Raw genomic sequence first — 23,974 nt, 5'->3', positions numbered from 1 at the left:
ATAGGTGTGTGTCTTTTTTATTTTTAAACTGATATATTATGTTAGAATTTTCTTGCAAATACAACGGATAGTATTTAAGATTAACTATTTTGTGTGTTTTTTTGTATATTGAATCACTCCTATCCTTCATTTTAAGTTCTTTAAAGATTAATTATCTTTATATGCAAGTTTACATAAATTAACATATTGCATCAATTCTAATTATCAATATTTACAAAAATTATAAATTGAAAGGTTTTAATTCACAGTTTCTTTACGATACAAAAATGCATAATTTTTTTCGAATATGGTTTTTTTGCCGCTATTATACGCTTTTAATCCTTGAAAAAAAATTAAAAAGATTACAAAAACACAAAGGCGTAATTTATCGTAAATCAATGATGAAGATTATTCCTAGTGAATTCGAAATAAAAGTGGTGCGCGCAAAGCTTTTTATAGAATAAATATATAGTATAACCTTGAGTAAGTTATTTAAATAATTTTAGAAATTTATTCTCATAATACAAGGATAAATATGGATGTATGATTATAATATTTTTTAAGTTAATTAATGATACGCAATGCTTTCCCCCTTTTTTGCACATATATTTATTATATAAAGAAAGTAACAAGATTCGTTCATTTTAAATGCATAAAAACGTTTTTAACTTGCAAAAATATTCACTGCTAAAAGACTCAACATGCTAACTAATATTTTTTTAATATACTATAAACAAACGAAAATAGCTAAAAAAATCCAAAATTATAGATATTAAACACGGTTTTTGCTCAGAAATAACGAATAAAATTAAAATTTCAAAAGAGGGCTACAAATATATTATACTTCTTCAAAAAAAATTCATACTTTTTAACTACAGAACTGAACTCGCATAATTTTTATAAATATTATAGATAAATAAAATCATAAAAAATTGCATTTTATAGGTTAAAAGTTTACACCTATCAAGTTTTTATTTTCAAAAAAATCCGAATTCACCATAAGCAAATCTACGCCTATCAAACATTGTTGATTTCATATTAACAGATCTTGATGCTACCCCCATATTCTCAAGTGAGTTTCCCACAATCAAATTACTTCGATGATTTACATTACAATTTAAGCTTTTCAAAAAAATATTAATAAAAATGTTAAAGAGCATAAAATGCCCTCGATCCGATGGTTTCAATTATTAAAAGCGAAACATGGCGTTTATATAGATAAGATATAAATGTGTCATTACGTATACATGTATAGGGTTGCCAAATATAGATTTATAGTCAAAACCGATTGAGTTTCAACAATTATTATATGCGTTACATCAGTAAAATTCAAAAAATTTATACTTTATAGATATAACTGGTATTAAATAAGTGGCGTCTTTTAGTTTTATTTTTACTAAAAATATTCATTTTTTTATAACAAGGACACAAATTCAACAATTTCATAAGGTTCCTTATTTGCTTCTCTCTTTTACAACCATTTATAAAATATATTCCGAAAAATTTCAAGAATTAGATTGATTCTACAAAATAAACACGGAATTTTGTGTTTATAATAAAATTTTGACAATAATAATTTTAAGGAGGCGAACCATTCTTTCATTTCAAGAAGTAAATATTTTTTTAAAGCATCAAAATTTTAATTTATAAATAATAAATAATTCTGTGATATTGCATAGTTTAACCATAAAAGTCTTCTTTAGATGATATGTTGCATGGTACAAATGTTTTAAAACTATAAGAATATAAATTCTTGTTTATTATAATAGCGTTTATAAAAAGAATTGTTGTAGAATTTATATAAAGGAAAAAAGTTTTGATTCACAACTAGCCCAGCAAAATATAGACTTTTAAATCAATTGGTGTTAAAAAAAACGATGATTTTATATGACAAATGAGTAGAAGTTGTATAAATCGTAATTTTGGGATACTGGATTTGTATTTTTTATGCAGCGTGCATAATTTTAAAGACACATATAATGCTATAAGAATTTGAATATCCAGGATATGTATAATATATTTTTCTTGTATTTAATTGATTTTATGAACAACTTGAATTGGTAAATTGTGTATAAAATCTGCATGATAGTATAATTATTATGTTGAGTTAGAGCTTTTTTTATTGATTAAAGAGACTAAAAATGTATTTTTTATCGAAAAAAAAGATTCAATATATGAATTACATTTACACAGTTGAAATAATTCTAAGCATGAATTTATTTTCTATTAAAGAAGAAACGGGTAGAAAAATAAAAAGGTACATTTTCTGCAGTGATATCTCAAATCTACCAACATTTTTTTATTAAAGTGCAATTGTACAAGATTTAATTTTTTTTGCTATTTTCAGCTTTTTTACGATATTTGAAAACTAATAAAATTAATACGCTTTTGTAGTTATAAATCTACAAAGTAGCAATAAAATAAGAGTGATACGGTGGATGCACAAAACTTCTTCAAAAAGTATAAAAAAATAAGAATATTACTTTAAAACCCGAATTTTTTTTTTTAAATCTTATGGGTTAATTAACAGACGTTTGGCCCAGAAGAATCATTCCCAAATATATAAAACACAATTTTTTAGTAATATATTGAATATAAGAGTTTTCCTATTAAATTGCGAAGTTATAATTTAAAATACAAATTTTATGTACATTTAAATTTTTCAATCGTGCAAATTCTTGCCGTAAAACAATAGCGTGTAATATGCTATATATTCTCGTCTTATGAAAATGTATGCACTCTTCATGTTCTTATACAAAAAGAAAAAAAAATAACTAGAAAACTTCGCATAAACATAAATTGCAAGCTGGATAAAAAAGCAATTTTATATTAAAATAAAATGATCACAAAGATAAATAGAAATACACAAATAATGTGTCTATAATTTTTTTTTCCAAATATGTCAAAATTTTAAAATAAATTCTGTTATAAGTAAAATTGTTCTTTCCGACTATACAATTTTTTTATTCTTTTATAAAAAACCTAAAGATCAAAAAAATAAAAGAAACGATTTATACAATGAATCATAACAAAAAAATACACATGAGGTGTTGAAATAGAATATTAAGATGCAATTTCTATTAGCCAGTAAAGGGGATAAAGATATCACACGGTTGAGTATTACAAGTTAATGAAAAGCACAGGGACTTTTAAATAGTGGTTGAGTCAGACATTTAATTACTTTAAAATGATCACACGTAAAACAATTTTTTTATATTTAGGGTACAACAAGCCAAAAGATATTTTGAAAATAGGATATTGTATTCAGAGGACGATTCGGCCATAAATAACCCGAAAATTATCATATATAAAAGATTACAATAGCCATCGTTAATGAAACGAAATAAGATATATATTAGATTACAAGTAGGCCTTTTAACCCGCAAATATTCATAAAAAAAGACCCATCCTAAGCAGATAAAACTATTCGAGAATCCTTATGACCAGTGAAAATCAACATTAATTACTTAAAATTTTTTTTATAGAGCCTATATTTTATAGTAGAAATACGTCAATTTTTAATATAAATAATTTATCCAATTCATTAATTAATAACACATAAATCAATAAATTTATTTTTAAAAAACAAATAAAATAAATAAAAAAGGCCTAAATTGCATAATATATCATAAAAAAACAATCTAGTAAAATTAAAAATGCAAAGGGGTTAAAAAAATATATATAGAAGCCAAAAATACAAAAAAACAGTTTTGAGAAAAACAAAAGAATCAATAAGTAATGTACGAAGATATTGCATAGAGAGATTGCATGAAGAAATTAACAATATCAACTAAATCAACACCAAAAGAAATTCATAATTTTACTCAAATAAGCCTAAGCTGTAAAAATGTAAAAAACCATAAATAATATATTTTAGAAAAAAATGTTGTTGATTACTATATGCAATGGAGAAATCACATTAATAAATAAAACGTTTTATTTATTAAAATTTTATATTTATATCACATGGTATTACACATCGAATCCCTATGGTAGTTTTATCGTAAAAATATTTAATTTGTTAACCCATAAATGGGTTGATTTTTATAATCAAAGAAATTATCTTTTTATAGCTCTGTAAGTTGCAAATTATTTTTGAAAATTATTTTTTTAATAAGATTTACATTAAATTATCTATGAACATTATTTGTTGAATGTGAATTTGCAACTTATTTTCCAAAATGAATATTATTTTAAGAAATAATTACCATTACCATTGGGAAGTGTATTTTTTGTCTGTAAACTTAGTATAGTTGCTGATTTGCCCTTATTTTACGATACCAAAACACATTTATCATTATGAATAGATGAAAATTCCATTTTCGAAGACCGACAGCATTCAAGAAAATAAAATTATGTAAATTATACCATATATCACTTTAAATTGAATATCTACAGCTAAAGACAATTACTACCACTTTATTTATAATTGAATAAAATAATATATTTATATGTGGTCTACATCATATGCTTTATTAAAAAAAATTTACTTTTACAATTTTTAGAATTATTTATGCGTATAATTTGTAATTACTAGCCTCTCTTGGTGCAAATTTGCAGAGCTAAATCAGAGGTATTTTTCTAGCTGTAAAGTAAAATTTAAAGTATAAACTACAGTATCCTCTTACATAACACCATATTAATTCCATATATTTTTTATATTGATTGGTTTTATTATATTTATTTTTAGAATTTAAAACGATAGAAATAAAAATAATATTCAGCATAATACTACATTTTAAACATTTTAATCACTTTTTTGTTAAGCATATCTCATATAAACTTTTAAAAGGTTTAATAGTTCAAGAATGCTAATTAACCATATTTTCATGCGTAATGAGCCGAAATATAGTTGTTCACATTATATTAAATTCCAAAAATCATCTTGAATATATAATTTGGTATATTAAACTATTTTATTTAAATAAAAAGAGGTTAAGTGGAAATATACGCATATTTATCGCATTAAAATTCACCATTTATCATAATTTAAGCAGATATTCTTATTTATGACGTTCGATTGGTTTTTAAACAAAATTCTAATTTATAAAAGGTATATGTGTGTTATTTAAAGAAAAAATTTAGTTGTTGTATCGTTTTGTCTTCGTATACACAAGCCCTTATTCAATAAACTAGCTTAAAAGATATATTCAAACAATTTTTTTGTGCGTATATTTGTTTGCGAGGGCTTCTGATGCTTATCCAAATTTTTTGATTTATAACTTATGGTATTTTCCAGATACATTATGCTAATTTGACATATACTTTCTCATAAGTGTTTCATCAAATAGATTTATGGAATTTCAATTTGGTAATAAACTTTATTGAATCAGTTTATTTTTTTCCAAATCGAAAAATAAATATATTTTTTCAAAACTTAGTTGGTTTTAAGTTATCTTTTTATCATATACACTAAATCATTTCGAATCTATTTTAATTACTATGTAACTATCACATTAAAATTTATTTCCTCTGTTGGTTTTTATAATTTCTTACAATACCAGTTTGACGATTTCATTATCATCTTATACATTTATATTATCTCCTAAATCCCGGACGAAGTAGAAGGATACATGCAAGCTCTCACACACCGCAAGACACTTGAACTCATCTCATTTGAGAGAAGAAGAGGAATCGATGAAGATAGATCAGTGGAGGTGCCAAATGATGCATCAAGGTGTTGTAAAATATTCCCAACACTCTGACCGCGTCTAAATAGATAAATCTATAAAAAGAAAATTAAGCCATAAATATCCAATTTATTATCTTCTAAAGATAAATTGAATGCTTAATTTTCAATTTTATTTATGTAATTAGTTATGATATGGTGTATTTTTAAATACACTTGCTATTTTTTGTTGTTTTATATAACCACCACTGTATTGGCATTTTATTTTTAACTGAAAAATATTTCTGTCCTGATAAATATTTTGCTTGAAGATTCCTATAAAAATTTCTATATGTTTTGATATTTTAGCACATATAAAGATGAATAATCATTTTATACATCAAGGTTTTGATGTAATTTATAGTTTTTTTTTTATTTTTTAAATAATTTTTTTTAAGTAAATTGATTTTGCGTAATATTTTTTAATATCATAATAGTCGTTTAGTTTATCTTATAACGAAAAATAAGCATATTGTTTTTCTATATCAGATATTTAGACTTCTTATTTTAAATAGCCTTTTTTCCGAACTAGTAATAATTTTGCTTTATTTTTTTTACCATATTATTAATAAAGATTGTCCATATTCTAAGTTTAGATATTCATTCTATTCTTTATTGCCTTATAGTTGTAATGTAAGATTCTTCTAGTATGAATTTCTTCATTCGAATTGAAGATGATAAAACAATCTTAAAATTTGCTAAAATAGAAAATCCACCGAAAAAAATTATAAATATAAAAGAAAGGATTTTTGTAACCGTAAGAATGTAATCTATAGAGAAAAAGAAAAAACTTTAAGAAATTAGCCGTGCTATATTTTAAATGTAATTCACGCATAAAATTTATTCGGTTCTACAGGCAAGTTCTATTACTATGCCAATATAAAATTTTTAAATAAGTTTATAAAAACAAATTTTATATTTTGTCTATTTATTGTTTTTATACCATTTTTAGTTTTAATGAATAACTAAAATAGCCTGATAATGAATTTGTAAGTATCATGAATAATTATCCTTTTTTTATCAGAACTTTCGATCATACAGCATTAATAATGTTTTTTTTGGCTACAATTTATTAACTCTAGCACAAAAGCTCTATAAATATGTTATAGGTGTGTCTAAGTTTTCTAAAAAACCCAACAGATGTTGTGATATAATTTTTATGAATTTTTGTACGTTTAAAAATGTAGGATAACATATTTTTGTAATTCTTAAACATTCCAAACTCTATTGTAATCTTTGCTCGATTTATTGTATAAATCACATGTAGTATGACTTTTTTTACAGAAAAAACAAGATTTCTGTCAATAGCTCATATTAAATTTTTTTTAAAATTTAATTTTTAACCATTTACTTCATTTTAATTTTGTATTTTTCGGGAAATTCTGTTATAAGTTAATAATTACAAGACCTTTTATTTAAAGATTAAAATAGTAATATTTGATTCAAGTTAAAAAATAATTTACAAAATAATAAAATAATTATGCCTTAGGAGGCCTACTTTATATTTCTAGTGTACATAAAAAACAATTTTTAAGAGCTTAGAATCTTCGTAAAAAATGAATTACTGAACGCCTTATCGAGTATTTAATCGTAGACAAAACCTGATTATTGTTTTTTCAAAAAAATTATTTATTCCAAAATTTATTAATATGTGCTGTAGTTTTTATTCTTTTTGTATTTCCTCAAAATAATGGTATAAAATATCATTTTACATTTTTTAATTTTTGTATATTTATTTCTACACATTTCAAATATATATTTTATTTTAATGCACATTTTTTGGAAATACAGCATAACATGTTTCTTTGTTTAAAGAAGTTCTTAAAAAAAAGTCATTTTTACCAAATTAAATTTAGTGTTTAGGTAAAGTATTTCTAAGTCAGTTTTCTCTGAGTATTGTGTAGAAAAATTATATTTTTAATAAAATTACAAATGCAAGTAGTTTATTAATATGTAGTTATATGATCTTTATACAAAATTTGGAAAAATATATTGTAATAATAAAAAACCATTAGCTTAAAAATATGATTTTTCTCTCTAGCTATATATCTGTGATTTTTTCCTCTCAAAAAGAACAAAATATTGCCGATTTAATGTGGGTGGAAAAGGGTAAAACCTAAAAATTTAAAATAATAATTTTATCCACCTCATAAATATTTTCAATTTAAAGGCCTAAAACACAGGTTATATGAAACAAAGATTATCATTTGAAAATTCCATTGCAATGTAATATGTTTACAAAAAGGTTATTTTCAAATTAAATTTTTTAAAAGATTTTAGTGTTTTTTTGTTGTCATAATGCTATTTAAAAACATATAATCACCCCCATTGTGTTAGATTCTAGGAATTGGAATTTTATTTTATAATATCACGTTATATAACCTTACCAAGGCCATGTATGCCTTAACATTGGATCAACAATTTGAGGAGGTCTTACAATAGTTGGTCCAAAACCATGAGCCCAAAGTTTACTACTCTTTATATCCTTTACTGCTCTACAAAGTGTGAAACTAAATAAAAGAAAAATACTTTTAAATATTTGCATCGGAAGTTTTTTTTATCGGATATTTAAGATTTTTTATCATTCAAAACAGCATTGTAACATTTTACAATCAGTCATCTGAGAATCGATGTTTCAGGTTTCGAGGCAGTTTTACATCTATTTCTTGATTTTTTCAAATTCACGTGTTATTTTTATTTGTGAATTACATTTAATGTTAAAAATTCGGAAAATAAATAATTTATTTATCAAAAATATAATATAAATTCTATGCTTAAAAATATTTAAGATTTTAAAATTTGTTATTTACATAGTTTTATGGAAGAGATGGTCAAAATATGTTCATTTTCCGTACCCAGGACAATATAAATAATTATATTTGTAACACGTTTAAAGATCCAATATTGTTTATTAGTGAAGTTTGTATGTGCACTTAATTGAATTTTCTGGAAATTTAATAGGTTATCTTTAGTATAAAAACCAATTAAATATTAAAAGGCTTTATTTGCGGCTATATGCAGAATTTTTATATTATAGAAACCCATTATCAAAAATTTCAAGGTTATTTTAGACCTAAATTTACACCTTACTTGGCTAAATATCAAGAAAAACTTTTATTAATGATAAAAGTATATAAATAAAAAAAGAAAAACTTGGCTTTTGTTGCTATATATGAAATCATTGACTTTTGCAACATTTCAGTTTGCTAAAGATATAAAATTATTTTTAGAGTAATGAGATACAAATTTTATTTGTATGATTCGATGCATATCTACTGGCGCAAAGATTATAGACAAAAAAATTAAAACATAAAAAACCACAGAACACTTGAATCCGCATGATAAATTAATTATTTACATAATAATAGATATCATTAATTTCTAGTATAAGATCAAACGATTCAACCTATTTTTTTTGTGCTTAAAAGAAGGGAGAGCAAAATATACAAAAAAATTATCTTAATATACTGTGCAGAAAATTAAAATAATTTGCAAAATATAAAATAAAACCAAGATATTTTTTTACCATTTTGGTCTGATATATATAAAAATGGAGAATTCACGTCAAATTTAGTCCTTTTTGCATTTAATAATATTAGAGTTTTAAAAACCAATTTATAATGATTATAATAACTTTATTTACACACAATTTAAATAAAAAAATATTTTTAGACATAAAATAATATTATAATGAATGAAATTTTTTAATTTTTTTTTCGATTTTATTCAATAAAACGCTTTATATTCACAAAAATTTAATAAAAATAGATTATATTTTTATCTTTTTCCATCAGCATAGCAGGCACAGAAAAGATATTATTACTTTATATGTTAGCGGGTGAATTTTTGCTGAATTGTGCATATATCAAGTACATGATTTGCATTAAAGAATATGCTTTTTTATTTTAAGCGTATATACACAAAAAATATATGTTAAAAAAACAGTTTTTTTATTTATCTATTTTGTAAATTATTATAATGGAATTAGTAATGTGGTTATATGTATTTATTTTGTTTAAAATAAAAGATTTTTTATAGATCGAAAGAATGTTCAACTTCCACAGCGGCATTAGATAATAAAAACACTTCCATATAATTCCAACGAATTATATACAAAAATGAAATTTTTATGAATAAATACAATAAAACAAACAAAGGTACTAGAATTCATTATATTTCTAGTTTATATTCTTGATTACAATTGTCAATGCCAGTTGATTTAATTGCATAACTGATTATACATCCATAATTTCTACTGTGCTATTTTATGCGTAAACATTGCAACATACAAAATCTAAAGCTTATCATGTCAAGATTTTAGATCTATTAAATCATACTATAAGACGGAATTTGATTGACTTAAGGAATTTTATCAAAAAACTATAAATAATTTAAGTATAGAATTTTTGCAGGATTTTAACATTCCTCCTTATTTAGAATATCTTTTGTATTGAAAGTTCGAAGACAGTTTTTATGGTATAAATTAGTTCTAAAGACTATTTTCGAATAATACCCTAGATTGGTAAATTATTAACAGGGCTTTAAAGTAAAGCGTTTGGAAAAAGTATTTTTTTATGACAAGGTAATGGGTTTGTGGTATAAAATTTAAACCAATAATCTATAAAAAAAAGATTGAAGGTTAAAAAACCTTCTACTTAAATACATTGTTGATTAATAAACAGATAAATAATGCCACCTAGTTGCAAGGAATATGTTAAATACTAAAAGAAAGACCAAAAGTAAATGAAAATTTCAACTTTATACATTGCATAGACTTCGTCGCAGAAAAAACTTAACTTAATTCCAGAACACAAGTGCAAGCAATCAAAGCCATTATCGGCAAAATGAACCTCCCCCCCCGCAGAAGCGCATTTATTGATGTTATAATATCAAAACATCTATTCCACTGTTTATTTCATTCTTCTCTGCTTTTTTAATTCAATAAAAATCCAATAATAAATTTTAAAAACTAGTAACCGTTTAAGTTTACTGTTTAAAAGATATAAAAATACCAAAATGCCCAAAAGAGTTGAAAAAGTATATTTTATATTCTAAAACGCCTTAACGTATTCTATTTTTCATAATATAAACATCGTATTCAACGTTTTTTCTAATTTTTGTTGATCATAAAACCCTATATTTCATGTTCGAGAGAAATGCTCTAATTAATAATTTCAAGTCATCTTTTGGATAGAAAATATTTAATTAAAACATAAAACAGACATAAAGATTTAACATGATTTTAAATACATTTTTACCGATAAAATTTAGAAGATGTTTTGATTTTTTTGTTTTTCATTTGAAACATCTGTATACAAACCAAATTATGTATATTTTATCTGTAAAAACAGCACATTTTATATTTATTCATATTTATCCCAATATTTTGTGTATGATTCTGTAGCAATCGAAACATTCAGACTCTTAATATGCTCCTTATGATGCTTTTGACCTATAAAATGCCATGCTGTGGCGTATTTTGAAATTTTTATACAGGGATTAATTATCTTGCGTATTATATTTCACTGAAACATTGTGTTTTTTGTCGTCTATACATCAAATAATTTCTGTTTAACGAACAATATATTATATAAATTCTCTATAGGTGAATAAATTATAAAGGAATAATTCTTATTTGCCAAAAATAATATTTCCTTTATGTTTTTTTTTCCTATGAATTGAATGATATATGTTATGAAATTCAATTCTTACATGAAGACAATATAAATACATTATACACATATACTTGTATTTCTTCATTTTTTTTATTACTTTACACAGCATGTAAGTATACCTAATTAGGTAAATATGCGCAATTTTTATATATATTTTCATGCTCTTGTAATTTTTGTGCTGATAATAGATACATGAAAAGAATATTTGGATGAATTAAGGTAATAAAGAGTTTTATTAATATTATATTTTACACGGCTTGATTTCAAATAATAGATTCTGCAATCATGTCTCAAATAGTCTAAAATATCAGAAATAATATCTAATTTTTTTTGTATCCTTTAATTTTATACGGATTAATCCTTATGCTGCTTTATCAAGGAATCCCAATCAATAGCGCTCGTGTTTTCATTATAATAAATGTTATTATTCTCTAGAAAGATTTATGTAACAAATAAAAATTATATTATGAATAAAAAATATTTTCTAAGGCATTTTATGTATAATTTATTTCACCATGGCCAATCATAACCAAATCTTGGATCATAGACACCATGACCAACATCCCCGAATCCACTCCCGAAACCTCCAAAATAACCCATTCCAGAATTTAAAAACAAGTTACTTTTATTTTCAACTTCATTTGATGTGATTCTTTTCAAAAAAAGCAAACATGGAAAAAAAAATTTATGTTTCATCATCGTAATGCTTATTTTATTTTTTTATATAGAGGATGAAACACATTGATAATTCATGATATAGTTTCAATATTTATTTTAGAAAGTTAATATAATTTAGGCGTGCATTGTTCAAATACTATTGTAATTTTTTACGCGTTATATCAAGTTTTGGATTATTAAACCGATTGCAAATCGTAATTACGCAAAATAAAAAAAACACACCTTATTTTTTAATGAAAAAAACTAGCTTAATAGTTTTTTATAAAGAATTGATATTTATAAAATTGTTTGAACTCCCGAAGCAGCCACTTAGTAACCCAGTTGCCTCAAATATCTTTTTTCGTTTTACAAACTAAAATTCTTTCATGCAACTTTATCATGCATAATCTTTGAAAATTATAGCCCAAATATGAGCTAAAACTTAAAATTTCAATTGAGCGTTCTAAATAGGGGATGTATTTAACATAAGTAGATAGTATTCAGTAAGTTTTTATCCTTTTTTAACCAAGAAAACCTTTAGAAATCCCTATAGAACGGACGTACATATTTATATTCAATAATATTCATAGAATAATTTTATTCTATACATCTCAAATATCAAATTTTAATAATTATAGTTTTTTTCTACATCCATATTATCTTTGTTTAGACCTTAACCACCACTTTGAACACCAATTATTTCTTCTTCTATCTCAAATACACATTAACTATTCGCAAATGCTTTTTGTTGTTTTTTTCTCATCAGTTTTAGCTCCAAAATAAAAATAAATTGATTTTTTATATAAATTTTGTTTTCTTTTAAATTTTAAAGACGCAAGATATGTTTGAGTATAAATATGTTTTATATTTAAAGGTACATTAAAATCTTATTTATATTCCATTCAATTTTAAGAAAATAATTCAATTGAACAGGATGCAAAGTATCTATCGTAACTAAACAATTTGGATGGTCAAGCATAAATTGAAGACAGTTCGAGTCTATGGATTTAATATACGATGTATTATTTTAATATAATAATATCCATCTTTAATAATATTTATATTTATTAGAAGATATCTAAATGATTCTAGAGTGTATTGCTAATTTTTAGTGGGGTAAAATAATAGGGACATTTTATTTCTTTTTTGTAACCCCAATAACTAATCCATTTAATGTTAGAATCGTATTTACAATAGATTCAAAACTAATAGTTTATAGAATTATAAAAAAATTGTAAATAGATATACTTGATTCAAAAGATTATAAAAGGGTAGTATGAATATTTTTTTGCACTTAAACATTTGTATAACTCAAAAAATTATTGTATTATGTATAGAAAATTCGGATAACTATAAGCACCACCTGGGTCTTTAATATTAGTAATTGATATTAATTTTTTTAAAAAGACTATACAGATTAAAACCATAGACATAAAAACATCAAAAACCCCTAAAATATAACAAAATGATATTTGTTAGAATAAAAAAATAACCATAGCTTTGATCATCAAAAATATTAAAAAATTAATATGAATAACACCCGAAATTTGCAGAATATGTAATATTAAAAACGTAATTTTTTATATAAAAAATATAATGAGTTCTTATAATTTATTGAAATTTTAAAATTTTTTTTTTGACATGCTTAATACACTTACAATTTAAATTAAGGCTATTCGGCTTAAAATTTTTCGCTACGATGTGCCAGCTATAAGAAATTTCATATATATGAAAATATACGTATAGGTTTTGGTTTATTTTTTTAATAAATAGCTTAAAATAGAAAGTAGCAAAGGTGATTTCTACAATTGTGTTTTTCATATCTTTTTAAATTCTTTTGGTATTTCTTGACTAAAAATTTGCATGGTTTTTGTTGTTTTACGCACAATGAATCCATTTTTTTAACATTTTAACTATAATTTGGTCATTAGTTTCCAAAAAGGAACAAGTTTTTCTCGGTTTTCGCCGGTTCACATGCTAAATAGTATTAATTTTCTATAAATTTATTAATATTCTTGTATTTTTACGTATTTAGCTAAGCTTAATTCGATCTTTAAAAGACAGCTCTGTTGTAATATTATAAAACCTGAAACTACACGGTTTTTATCTTTGAATAATATTTAAGTTTTTCAAGAAATACATTCGAGGCTCTATTAGGTAAAAAAATAAATTTCTATTTGACTTTTATTTACAATAAGTCTAATATATTTTTATCTAGTTTTTAATATTTTCACAAGAATCCAAGCTTGATGTTTGGGATTATTTAGATTTCTAGAAATCATCATATGTCTATTAATATTTTGCAAAATAATACAATATAATGTAATTACCACCAGAAATCATAATATCAAGCTTTGGACATCACGATGTGTGTCTATAAACCATTCAAACAACACAATATTGCGTTTAGTACGTCAGAAAAACATCTTATAAACTTTACTTATTATTTTCTGCGCATATAAGGCATAAAGATATTCTATCTGCCATTTTTTTATGTTACATCGCTATTTTAATAAAAAAATATATACTGTTGGTGCATAAATTCACAGAGATTGAAAACGAAGGCTTAAAGTATAGGTATAATATTAATGTATAAAAGAAAAATGATTTTATAACGACCTAATTTCGAATTTATATTAGATAGTATATTTTTTTATCGCACAAGCTAATCTTGTTTAGTATTACTAACCCATTTACATGAGGCAAAGGTATTGTAAAGTTCAACAAAAAACCCCAATAAAACCAAAATCTTGCAGTGTTAAAATTAAGAGGCTTAATATTCTCTTTCCAAAAACATTCAAATTATTTTTTGCTGCATAAATATCAATTTTTTCTATTTAAATTCACTAGTTTTTGAATTCGACATTTTTAAAATTCAAAGGGATTTTGACACACTTTTTAAATTGGGAAAGAACTTGAGATATCTATGTAAATTTATAGGCATAATTATATGCAAATTTTTTTATTTACATCAAGCATCTTTGACCCCGCACAATGAATGAAGAAACATCAAAGTGTTATTCAATTGATTTTTAGTCGATTATTTATCAAGAAATTTAAAAAAAACTTATATATTTTAAATTTACGTCAAATTTAAAAACTAATATAGTTGAGTAACGGTATAATAGTCTAAAAATTGATACATTTTGTGATGATATCAAATTAAAAAGGGTTAAGAGGTACTTCGTAGAATAATTTATTATTTTTTACATTTTATAAAGCCAATACCAAAACAAATATAATAATAAAATCACGCGATATAATAATTTATATTTACTAATCTAAAAGATGAACAAAAATTTATGGATATTTACATAAAATAATACATCAATACAGCCATATATTAAGTATAAATCGGATTATCTATATTCATTTCGATTTAATGTCTAACAGCTAAGTTTGTGGGTAGTCTTCACCAAATTGAGGATCATATAAACCATGGCCCAAACCTCCAAAACCACCACCTATTCCATAAACAGTATCAATTTTATACTTGTATAGTAGATTACTTCTGTTTTCACACATTATATTCTCTCTCTCGAGAAAAAAAATGCCGGATACTAAGGATAAATTTTTTTTCATAGAATGATGATAATTATCTTTTTTGAATACATTTTGAAACAAATTTAAATTCCACAATTGATAATGATATATAAAATAAAGACTTAAAACACAATTTTAAATATAAAAAATGATTAAATAGTTTTTTCCTTATCGTTTTTTAATATATTAAATCTAATAATTTATTCATCGGTATTAATCACGAGATTAACTTTGTATAAACATCTTTAAATAGATAAGTGTTTTAGATTATTTTAGGCATTACATCTAAACAGAAACGATTATTGTTTTAAACCTAGATAAATATATACCTTTATATAGCTATTTAAATTTTTATAATAATGGTAATTTAGCCATAGTGAGAGACACAAAAGGCATTGGTCGGATATTTATCATGTTAAAAATGACAAAAAATGCTAAAATATTTGATGGAAAGTCATGTATTTTTTAAAATCCAACTGCATAGGTTTAACATAACTTATATCTCTACCATTTGTGTCGTTTATGCCTAAACACATGAATATTTATATTTTGATAAATATTCAGCCCAATATACCTAATTTTCACTATTATAAGGCAGCGAACTGCACATTTCCACAAAATTTGTGGAAAATCAATTTAGGTATTTAAATTTTTTTTTGCTGTTATTTAAATAAATTTTAATTGTTTCATATAAATCCTTGATTTAATTTAAATATATTAATGTAAGCAATTTCACAATTTAATTTTTATATGTGACAATTTTAGTCTTAGTGTGCTTTAATAGCGAAATTGATAGGGTTATTCTTTGAACTTCTGTTTTCATCATCTTAAAATAAAAATTTGAAGTTTACATGTTTGGGATAGTAAATCTGGTCGTATGCAAATACTCTATTTATTTTGAACTAATTTCTGTTTAAAATAGACCTTTATTGATTTTCATGCCATATTTATTGATGATCCGGTATTAGAAATGCTATATAGATACTTACTTTGTGATATAATATATTTTTAAAACAATAATGAAGATATAAGCATAGAAATATCAATACAAGAAATAATTTTGCATCTATTTTCAAATGTATAAGAGAAAGCAACATAAGTAAAAGGCATAAATAACTTTAGGTGACATTATTTTTGAAAATTTCAATTTTTCATGCTCCAAAACCTTGCTGTTAGCCAGTCATTAGCTTATAAAAATTCAATTGTTTTAAACATCTTTTTTTATAAGAAAAAATTTATACTTATTTTTAAAGCTATAAGATTACACCCAACGATAAAAAAGAGGTCTAAGGCATTTTTATTGACCAGTTCACACTAAATACCAGTATTAGCAAATTTTTTTTTTGAAGTAAATTTTGCAATTTTATTATTATTGATAAGCCTATATAATTTCAAAAAAATGGGCTCTTAAGAAATAGATGTTATACCAAAATATATATCATAAAGATATGTATAAATTTAAACCAAGAAAATACATTTTTGGTCATAATTCAAATATTTATTGGGGATGGTAATTTTTAAAAAACTTTAATTTTAACATCATCCCATATGTAAGCTAGACAAAGATGATAATATCAGAAAAAACAAATCCATTGATCGGATTTCAAACTTTTTCTATATCAATTCAATAATTTTATCGCGATTTATTAATCATAACTTTATTTAAACGTTTCAAAAATGATATTAAAAATATATAAGAATCCACGAAATTGATTAATATGCAATTAAAATTAAATATCATTTTTGGGTTTGTTGTGAGTTTTGTATTGGCAGTAGAATCACCCGCTAAAAGTAATCTATTTGTGGCACCTGGTTTCGGCCCTACACCTACAATGATGAGGCCTGGTTTTAATACTTTTGGACCAAATCCATGGGGAACTGGTTTAAATAGCGGATGGGGATGGTAAATAAAATAAATTCAAAATAATTTATTCATCTTAATAAGATATATTTTTCTAAAAACGTTTTTAAATAAATTTTACCCTTTTAAAAGATCATTAAAATATTGATTATCTTAAACTTAAGATTGATATATATCCAAGAAATAAACTTGTTTTAGAAAATTTATAAATTTAGATTAAATTTTTGATATGATGAATTTATTCAGTCTACTATTTTCTACAATGAATTCCATGGCATCTATATACGTAAATGGAACAAAATTTTTATATGGCTTGCCACCAGTAGCCAAAGCCTCATCATTTAGCACGCCAAGATTTGGTTACGGAGCAACTACCTTTGGAAGACATGGAGCCGCTATAACAGATTTATCACTCGATGCTGGTTGGGCTTAATCTAAGATCAGTGAAACATTAAACGAATGAATAGCTATAAATAAGAAAAAATAAAAAAATTTAATCGTATTTCAAAATAAATTTAGAATAAAAACCTTAATTTGTATTTAATATAATGTATACACACATAAAAGTTACGATCATGTGATTGTATTTTAAGAAAAAATAAAAATGTGAAAAAATTATGCGAAAGGTTTTAACGATTATCGATGTTTATAGATATCTGCAGGGAAATAATTGCCCTTTTTAATAGCAAAAATGAGAATTGACGATCTTTAATGTCTGAGTGTATGAAAAATGTGTAAAAATATTACATGATGAGTCTTGCAAATCTATCTAAATTTATTCTATGCCTATATACAAAAATTTATTTATAATTATGATTTGTATAAATTGAACACTTATGTAAAAAATATTTTTAACTTTCATATTTTTAATCACATCAAAATATTTCGAGACTATATATACAGATCTTTTTAAAAACAAAAGCAGAAATTTTTATCAATTGAGTTTTAGAAAAGAAGTTTAAAAGATAGAGTATTCTTAAATGTAACTAACGGTGGTTTTTGAAACTCATCAATTCTACTTATTAAAAAATAAATCATTAAAAATTCACTATATTCAGGTTTATTCATAATAATTATAATATAAGAAGCTTTGATTTGAATAAATAATGAATAAGCTGTTATAAAAAGACCCTATAAATGTCAATAGACCTGTGTTTTATTATTATTACATAATTTTATAAGTTATGAAGTATATAAAAAGCCGAATTTACCTCAAAAATTTTATTGTTTAGTTTCCCACGTCTAGTAACCTAAAAAAGATTATTCTAGGTTCATAGATATAACAAACAACACAGTTTCTACATTCACTCATTATTTACGATGCTAAATCGTAGACGTAATATTCCATGAAAATAATATATAAATATTTTCAATCTCTCCAGTCAAGTATTTGTGAGTTAGATTTATAACTTTCGATGCAGAAACCAAAAAAATATAAAAACGGCTATATTTTTCTTTCGAGGCTAAAAGATAGAGATATATATTATCAAATTTTTTTTTAGGTGGGAAAATTTCAAGTGTTTTATTCTTTTTAACCAGTGAACTGTATTATAAAAAATAATTAGAATATCATAAATTTGCAATCACATGCTCTGCAATAAATATAAAAAATAAAAATATAAAGAAATCAAGTTCACACAAAATATTTGCATCTATCACCTTGTTTCAGAGTATGTCTTAGATTGAGATTAGATAGATAATTTTAAATTATGTGCCATATATAAACACTTGATATCATTTATATAATGCCTTCACTAATTTTTTTTGTTTACTTTCTTGTTCATATGATATCACGTGAATCAGAAAATCAAAGCAAATTATTGTTTGCAAATGATGCGGCAATAATGTCAGGTGCTTCAAGATCAGCAGCATCAAGAAGTGCATCGTTTAGTGGATCTAGATATGGTTATGGCGCTGGATCTTTTGGAACTTTTGGTTCACCAGCTGGGTTAGGAGGAATAGGAGCATCGTGGATCTAAAGATCAGTGATTTATTTTAATAAATAGAATAAAAATTGTATAAAAAAATTTGGATGTGATGCTTTTTTTCATTTATATCAGTTTCCTGTGATTATAAATTCACTGAAATATAATTGTTTAACAGATAATTTAGAAAATAGGCGAGGCATTTTTGTGTTTTTTATTATTTTTTTTGGTTTCAAATCTATTAGACTAATTTTAAAAATATATGATTTTACCCTGAATTTATAAATCAATGCAAACAATATATATAAAAATAGTGAAACACTTAAAATTTTTCTTTGTTCTATTTATGATATTAGGGCTTGATTAAAATCGTTATTTTTAAATCTGTAAATTAAAATTTATGCATTTTATTTTGAGCATTGATTATAAAATATTGAACTATTTTCTTATACTAACATATTGCAACCCTGTGATGACAAAATTTTACCAAAATCAAAGAAGATCATCTATAAATATATATAAAGACTTTAAACAGGTTGTATAACAATTAAATGATATTTTCTTTGTGATGAGAATCTATATTCTGTGAATGCTATTTTATACATTAAATTGATTATATTTAATGAAATTATATTGTATAGTAGGGGCTTTATAACAAGAATATTATAATATTTAAGTAAATATACAATGATATTTTCACAAAAAGTAGTTGATCTTAAATAATTAGACCTTTAAAATAAGTGAGTTTATTTTTAAATAAAACATTATAAGCGGGATTCATGATTATTTATGGTATTTTATATGGAGATCCTTAAAAAAGGTACATGTAAATTTCTTCCACGGATATTATTGATACTAGTGTTTGGGAATATATTTAGTTTGTCCTATATATAGAATTTAAAATGCTATTCTACAAATATTCAAAAACAAACCAATATTTTAAAACTATATAAAAATAACTTACAATATATATCTAAAATCTATTATGTCAGACAAAAAAAAAGCATTTTATGGCTTAATATCATTTAAAAATTTTTATTTTTGTAAAGATATGTTCTTTTTGTACAGAGAAATCTATTTTAAATGGGTGCATTATTGTCATGGGTTAAAATTACATTCAAATAGGTTTTACAATGAATTTATTTTTCTTTGATCAGACTGTCCAAATACAAACTGAATTTAATAATTCTAGTCCTTGGATTTAAATTTTATATTGTAAAATTTTTCAGATCAAATTCTTAAACATTATTAATAAATTTTTAAGATGCCTTTTATATAAAAGAATACCTAAAAATATCAGAAAATTTTTACAAAAATAAAAATTTATTCAAAAAAATTACTTTGCTGCATATAAATAAAAGCAAACCTTCTCATTTGAAGACCAAAAATGTCGTTTTTTTGCATAAAAATATAAGCATAGAAAAATATTATGTAAAATATCTAATCAGAGATGTTAGATGGCGAATAGATATCATATGATTTTTTGCATATATTAGCTAAAAAAAACGTATGAAAAAATTACTATTGTGATATCCAGTAAAACACAATACATATATGGATTTGATCTGACATACTTAGACTTAGTTAAATACGAATTTCAAACAAAATGCAGAAAAAAAGCGATACATATCAATTCACGATAATTTTATGGAGCTACAGCCTATTTTATTTATAATAAGTAAAATTAGTAGATATAATTATATATTTATTTAAATTTAAATTTAAAACCTTAAAATTTTGATTATGTAAAATTAGTAAATATATTTTTTTTGGAGAGCAATAAAAAATCAAAAGATATTAAATTTTATTTTTATAATGACGATGAAATTCATTTTTAAAATGAAGCCTGAATACAAATATCAATACATCAAAACAATTTAATTATAATTTAACGATATTTCGGCTTACATAATTGTTAAAATCAAAACAAGAAAATAAAATCAAGTGTAATAAAATTGATTCTATTAAACACCAGTAAGATACAATATTCTGCAAAATAATTTATTTATTTCACAAGTCTATCTGATTTAATCATTTACATGCTTGAATATTATCCCATAGGACCATAATTATTTTCTTCTATTAAAAAACTTCGAAGTTTATTATGAATAAAATTGAATAATATCATCATATTTTTATCCTATATTTTAAGCAAAATAACGCCATATTTTTTTAGGTTATTACACTGCATTATGATTTATTAACCATTATAATATTTTATGAATTCGTTTTTTTTTACAATTATAAAGATAATTACCTTGTTTATAGATAAGACTTTTAATTTAAAACAATAATTTATTATCAAATAGTTATATATGCAATACAAATTAAATTTTTTCTTTATAATATCAGGCATGTTTATGACCTAAAACAATATCGGGAAATTTTAAATTATTTCTGTTGTTTGTATGAAAAGCAAGAACTAGATATAGCATTGCAAATCAACATATTATATTGTTTTTAGTCATTTTCAAATTAAAATCATGAATACATAATATTATTCAATGAAGGGAGTGTCGTGAAGGGAAAAAATAACTTTATCAGATAATTAAAATGACCACGCGCTATTAAAGAATACTTATAACACATTGAAACATATACAGTTTATAAATTGAAGCACTCAGATGGCTTGTTTGTTCTTGTAAGTATTTCAGATATCAAAGACACACCCTCAAAATAGTCTTCGAATGCGATACAAAAGAATCTTATGTGTTTTTGATATCATATTATAAGAAATATACTGCTTGTTATATGTGTATAGCATTTTTATAGTGAAGTTTTTTGCAAATATTATTATTATTACTTTATCATGAGAATTTGTTATCGATATTTATTCCAGCTACCGATTTCATATTTAAAGTTTATTCAAAAATTTTTAGTCTGTTAACAATAATAAGAAAACCAATGCATGAATTTGATTCCAATACTATTGAGAAAATGATTCCAAACCAATGCATAGTTTACTAGTATAATTGTCTAAGAATTAAAATTTTCTTATATTTTTTTATTATCCACTTTATAATATAATAGAAAGACTTCTTATTGTGATTAAATTTTTGTGTAATATTCTTGTTTATTTCTTAAAAAAAGATATAAAATATATTTATACTAGTTTATAATTCAGAAAGCATATTTTTTTCTAGATAAATAAAGCTTAAAATTCAAATGAATAAAGTGTTTATTTAGAGAAACACAAACCCTTTAAAAATCAAAACATCACTTTTAGCTAAAAAAGTAGTTTTAGATGGTATTATTCTTTTTATTTAGAGCTAATACATTTATAAAAAATATAACATGAATATTCAAAAATCTATGCATTTAAATAAGTTAAAATTACAGAAATAACATTTAATATATCAGAAAAAAATAGAATAATGCACAAAATCATTTTTAACAGCAAGAGTACTTAAATATAACCCTTTATGTTTCTCCATCAATCAAATATACCAGTAACAATCAACACATGAATCAATATTTCATTTCATTCACTGTTAAAATCTATAAAATTAATCACTTGAATTTCTTAAAAATCTATCTTGTTATACCAGAAAAAATACATATAAAAAAACGAACCTAAATATTATAAATAGTTTTTATCATAGATTTACATTGATTTTTTTACCTTTTATAGTTTATTTGCAGTGAACTTTAGTTTAAATACTCAACTTTATGATGCAAATAGCAACAATAATTAATAATGATATACATTGTTTTTTTTTGGAATTATTGACCATTATTATTCTTAAAATAGTCAATTTTTTTAAACCTTACTATCTTTTAAGTAGAAAAGCTCTTGAAGATGCCACTTTATGTCCTACAAATTAACTCACATTTATTTGTGATTGGATTTACTTTTTGAGAATATGTCGATCCGCAAGTATATGATTTTAAATGTGTAGTTATGTCAAATTTTTTTGATAATTAAATATTTTAGATATTCTGTTTTACCGAACTTTGTTATTTTTATGTATTTCAAGCGGAAAATGCAATATTTATTCTATACACAAGTGACGCGACAAATTTACGATAGAAAGATCTTAAGTAATCCCATACATACGGTAGAAAATATGATGTTTATAACAACCACGTGATTTTATTTTATAATGACAGAAGCTGTTCGTGAAATCGATTTTTTTTTATTAAGAATAAAAACCAGCTGTTACTTTAGAGTCTGTTTTCAGATTAGAAAAATAAAGATACATATTAAAAATTTAAAAAAGACAATCGAAAAATAAATTATGAGCCAAATATTAAAAAACACAAAAGTTGCATTATACATGTATTTATCCACTAAAAATCACATTAAAACTATATTTTATAGACCAGCCAGCTGACAATTAATTTTTTAAATATAATATAGTGGCGATGTTTATTTCATGTAAAGATTATACTTAGAAACTTTAATTTAAATAATCATGAGTTCAAAATGTGCACACACAAAGAGATTGGTTAAAAACCTAATTGATAGCGATGCCTAATAGCTGCAAGGGAAACAGCATATACTTCAGGTCGACCAAAAGTTAAAGCTGATTTTGGTTAAAGAATACACTTTATTATCATGTTATAACAACTTTATGAACTTAAGTACGCAAGTGAAAGTAAAGAAAGTCATTATTGGTATGATGGTGATGTTTCCCAGCAGCCATGATCCGATTGATATGGTCAA

The sequence above is a fragment of the Rhyacophila brunnea genome, unplaced genomic scaffold, assembly GCF_057557595.1.
Source record: "Rhyacophila brunnea isolate RB1 unplaced genomic scaffold, BYU_Rbru_1.0 scaffold_37, whole genome shotgun sequence".
Lineage (NCBI taxonomy): Eukaryota > Metazoa > Arthropoda > Insecta > Trichoptera > Rhyacophilidae > Rhyacophila > Rhyacophila brunnea.
Note: the sequence above shows the minus strand (reverse complement) of the source record.